Below are 6,000 nucleotides of genomic sequence, written 5' to 3'. Positions count from 1 at the left end.
TATAGAACTTAATAGAACTGTTTTAATTGAATATAACTTCATAATTGAATCGAGTTGAATAGAGCTGTACAATTTAATAGAACTTCATAATTTAATCGAGTTGAATAGAGCTGTACAATTTAATAGAACTTCATAATTGAATCGAGTTGAATAGAGCTGTACAATTTAATAGAACTTCATAATTGAATCGAGTTGAATAGAGCTGTACAATTTAATAGAACTTCATAATTGAATAGAACTTATAATTGAATATAACTGTATAATTTAATCAAGTTTAATAGAACTGTATCATTGAATCGAGTTTAATAGAACTCTATAATTGAATATAGTTTAATAGAACTCAATAATTGAATATAGTTTAATAGAACTCTATAATTGAATACAGTTTAATAGAACTCTATAATGGAATACAGTTTAATAGAACTCTATAATTGAATACAGTTTAATAGAACTCTATAATGGAATACAGTTTAATAGAACTCTATAATTGAATACAGTTTAATAGAACTCTATAATGGAATACAGTTTAATAGAACTCTATAATGGAATACAGTTTAATAGAACTCTATAATTGAATACAGTTTAATAGAACTCTATAATGGAATACAGTTTAATAGAACTCTATAATGGAATACAGTTTAATAGAACTCTATAATTGAATACAGTTTAATAGAACTCTATAATGGAATACAGTTTAATAGAACTCTATAATGGAATACAGTTTAATAGAACTCTATAATGGAATACAGTTTAATAGAACTCTATAATGGAATACAGTTTAATAGAACTCTATAATTGAATACAGTTTAATAGAACTCTATAATGGAATACAGTTTAATAGAACTCTATAATGGAATACAGTTTAATAGAACTCTATAATGGAATACAGTTTAATAGAACTCTATAATGGAATACAGTTTAATAGAACTCTATAATGGAATACAGTTTAATAGAACTCTATAATGGAATACAGTTTAATAGAACTCTATAATTGAATACAGTTTAATAGAACTCTATAATGGAATACAGTTTAATAGAACTCTATAATGGAATACAGTTTAATAGAACTCTATAATTGAATACAGTTTAATAGAACTCTATAATGGAATACAGTTTAATAGAACTCTATAATGGAATACAGTTTAATAGAACTCTATAATGGAATACAGTTTAATAGAACTCTATAATGGAATACAGTTTAATAGAACTCTATAATGGAATACAGTTTAATAGAACTCTATAATTGAATACAGTTTAATAGAACTCTATAATGGAATACAGTTTAATAGAACTCTATAATGGAATACAGTTTAATAGAACTCTATACAGTTTAATAGAACTCTATAATGGAATACAGTTTAATAGAACTCTATAATGGAATACAGTTTAATAGAACTCTATACAGTTTAATAGAACTCTATAATGGAATACAGTTTAATAGAACTCTATACAGTTTAATAGAACTCTATACAGTTTAATAGAACTCTATAATGGAATACAGTTTAATAGAACTCTATACAGTTTAATAGAACTCTATAATGGAATACAGTTTAATAGAACTCTATAATGGAATACAGTTTAATAGAACTCTATAATGGAATACAGTTTAATAGAACTCTATAATGGAATACAGTTTAATAGAACTCTATAATGGAATACAGTTTAATAGAACTCTATAATTGAATACAGTTTAATAGAACTCTATAATGGAATACAGTTTAATAGAACTCTATAATGGAATACAGTTTAATAGAACTCTATAATGGAATACAGTTTAATAGAACTCTATAATGGAATACAGTTTAATAGAACTCTATACAGTTTAATAGAACTCTACAATGGAATACAGTTTAATAGAACTCTATAATGGAATACAGTTTAATAGAACTCTATAATGGAATACAGTTTAATAGAACTCTATACAGTTTAATAGAACTCTATAATGGAATACAGTTTAATAGAACTCTATAATGGAATACAGTTTAATAGAACTCTATAATGGAATACAGTTTAATAGAACTCTATACAGTTTAATAGACCTCTATAATGGAATACAGTTTAATAGAACTCTATAATGGAATACAGTTTAATAGAACTCTATAATGGAATACAGTTTAATAGAACTCTATAATGGAATACAGTTTAATAGAACTCTATAATGGAATACAGTTTAATAGAACTCTATAATGGAATACAGTTTAATAGAACTCTATAATGGAATACAGTTTAATAGAACTCTATAATGGAATACAGTTTAATAGAACTCTATAATGGAATACAGTTTAATAGAACTCTATAATGGAATACAGTTTAATAGAACTCTATAATGGAATACAGTTTAATAGAACTCTATAATGGAATACAGTTTAATAGAACTCTATAATGGAATACAGTTTAATAGAACTCTATAATGGAATACAGTTTAATAGACCTGTATAATTGAATACAGTTTAATATAACTCTATAATGGAATACAGTTTAATAGAACTCTATAATGGAATACAGTTTAATAGAACTCTATAATGGAATACAGTTTAATAGAACTCTATAATGGAATACAGTTTAATAGAACTCTATAATGGAATACAGTTTAATAGAACTCTATAATGGAATACAGTTTAATAGAACTCTATAATGGAATACAGTTTAATAGAACTCTATACAGTTTAATAGAACTCTATAATGGAATACAGTTTAATAGAACTCTATAATGGAATACAGTTTAATAGAACTCTATAATGGAATACAGTTTAATAGAACTCTATAATGGAATACAGTTTAATAGAACTCTATAATGGAATACAGTTTAATAGAACTCTATAATGGAATACAGTTTAATAGAACTCTATAATGGAATACAGTTTAATAGAACTATATAATGGAATACAGTTTAATAGAACTCTATAATTGAATACAGTTTAATAGAACTCTATAATGGAATACAGTTTAATAGAACTCTATACAGTTTAATAGAACTCTATAATGGAATACAGTTTAATAGAACTATATAATGGAATACAGTTTAATAGAACTCTATAATTGAATACAGTTTAATAGAACTCTATAATGGAATACAGTTTAATAGAACTCTATAATGGAATACAGTTTAATAGAACTCTATAATGGAATACAGTTTAATAGAACTCTATAATGGAATACAGTTTAATAGAACTCTATAATGGAATACAGTTTAATAGAACTCTATAATGGAATACAGTTTAATAGAACTCTATAATGGAATACAGTTTAATAGAACTCTATAATGGAATACAGTTTAATAGAACTCTATAATGGAATACAGTTTAATAGAACTCTATAATGGAATACAGTTTAATAGAACTCTATAATGGAATACAGTTTAATAGAACTCTATAATGGAATACAGTTTAATAGAACTCTATAATGGAATACAGTTTAATAGAACTCTATAATGGAATACAGTTTAATAGAACTCTATAATGGAATACAGTTTAATAGAACTCTATAATGGAATACAGTTTAATAGAACTCTATAATGGAATACAGTTTAATAGAACTCTATAATGGAATACAGTTTAATAGAACTCTATAATGGAATACAGTTTAATAGAACTCTATACAGTTTAATAGAACTCTATAATGGAATACAGTTTAATAGAACTCTATAATGGAATACAGTTTAATAGAACTCTATAATGGAATACAGTTTAATAGAACTCTATAATGGAATACAGTTTAATAGAACTCTATAATGGAATACAGTTTAATAGAACTCTATAATGGAATACAGTTTAATAGAACTCTATAATGGAATACAGTTTAATAGAACTCTATAATGGAATACAGTTTAATAGAACTCTATAATGGAATACAGTTTAATAGAACTCTATAATGGAATACAGTTTAATAGAACTCTATAATGGAATACAGTTTAATAGAACTCTATAATGGAATACAGTTTAATAGAACTCTATAATGGAATACAGTTTAATAGAACTCTATAATGGAATACAGTTTAATAGAACTCTATAATGGAATACAGTTTAATAGAACTCTATAATGGAATACAGTTTAATAGAACTCTATAATGGAATACAGTTTAATAGAACTCTATAATGGAATACAGTTTAATAGAACTCTATAATGGAATACAGTTTAATAGAACTCTATAATGGAATACAGTTTAATAGAACTCTATAATTGAATACAGTTTAATAGAACTCTATAATGGAATACAGTTTAATAGAACTCTATAATGGAATACAGTTTAATAGAACTCTATAATGGAATACAGTTTAATAGAACTCTATAATTGAATACAGTTTAATAGAACTCTATAATTGAATACAGTTTAATAGAACTCTATAATGGAATACAGTTTAATAGAACTCTATAATGGAATACAGTTTAATAGAACTCTATAATGGAATACAGTTTAATAGAACTCTATAATGGAATACAGTTTAATAGAACTCTATAATGGAATACAGTTCAATAGAACTCTATAATGGAATACAGTTTAATAGAACTCTATAATGGAATACAGTTTAATAGAACTCTATAATGGAATACAGTTTAATAGAACTCTATAATTGAATACAGTTTAATAGAACTCTATAATTGAATACAGTTTAATAGAACTCTATAATGGAATACAGTTTAATAGAACTCTATAATTGAATACAGTTTAATAGAACTCTATAATGGAATACAGTTTAATAGAACTCTATAATGGAATACAGTTTAATAGAACTCTATAATGGAATACAGTTTAATAGAACTCTATAATGGAATACAGTTTAATAGAACTCTATAATGGAATACAGTTTAATAGAACTCTATAATGGAATACAGTTTAATAGAACTCTATAATTGAATACAGTTTAATAGAACTCTATAATGGAATACAGTTTAATAGAACTCTATAATGGAATACAGTTTAATAGAACTCTATAATGGAATACAGTTTAATAGAACTCTATAATGGAATACAGTTTAATAGAACTCTATAATGGAATACAGTTTAATAGAACTCTATAATGGAATACAGTTTAATAGAACTCTATAATGGAATACAGTTTAATAGAACTATATAATGGAATACAGTTTAATAGAACTCTATAATTGAAATGAACTTCATAATTGAATACAGTTTAACAGAACTGTATAATTTAATGTAATTGTATAATTGCATAGAAATTCATCACTGAATAGTGTTGAATAGAGCTGTATAATGGAATAGAAATGTATAATTGAATAGAACCTTATAATTTAATATAATTTAATAGAACTGTATAATGATTCTTTCTCATTGACCCCCCAGTGTAAAATAATCTACGTTGTGGTTGATTTTCTGTTATATAGAAATAACAAAAAGGACATAAAGCTGCTGTGTTGTTCAAAGTACAAGAATCTTAAGGAAATGGAGTCTGTGAGAAGAGCCCTGTGTCTTCAGGCAATTCGGAGTGGAAGAGTGGGGAATTGTGGGGACCCACTGTCTAAGAAGCCTACACGTACCTATGTGTGTGTGGAAAACATCTCACCACAGGTAAGACATTTCATTTGTTTAGAATAGTCTGTTTAGTAACTTCACTCGCTACTTTCACCTGCAGAGTCTGTTTGTTCGTGTTGCTGGTCTTGGCTAGTTTAAAGGTCATGAACAGTCAAAATCATGTTTTTCATGAAATTGGATGATATTTGAAGGAAACCAGATCAAAGCATGATGACCAAAGTACGAAAAATGACTGTTGCTTCTATGTACATTCATAAATCTGGATCATAAAGTTACTGGTCTCCTCCCCTATGTCAATTACTGGATTCATAATCAAGGGAACAATGTGATATCACCTTAACTCTTATTTTAATAGACCAATGGTAAAATGATGTTCTCTTACCTATTTTTAATAAGTACCGCCTTGCAACCAATATCGGAGAAGGCGTTTTTGCAGAGGGGCGTGGTTTATATAGCTCGACATGTGTCAAAATGTGACTAGGGTAGGGGTTGGAACCAAAATGATTTCC

Source organism: Oncorhynchus mykiss, chromosome 13 (genome assembly GCF_013265735.2).
Source record: "Oncorhynchus mykiss isolate Arlee chromosome 13, USDA_OmykA_1.1, whole genome shotgun sequence".
Taxonomy (NCBI): Eukaryota; Metazoa; Chordata; class Actinopteri; order Salmoniformes; family Salmonidae; genus Oncorhynchus; species Oncorhynchus mykiss.
The sequence above is the reverse complement of the archived record's forward strand: the minus strand, read 5'-3'. Positions refer to the sequence as shown.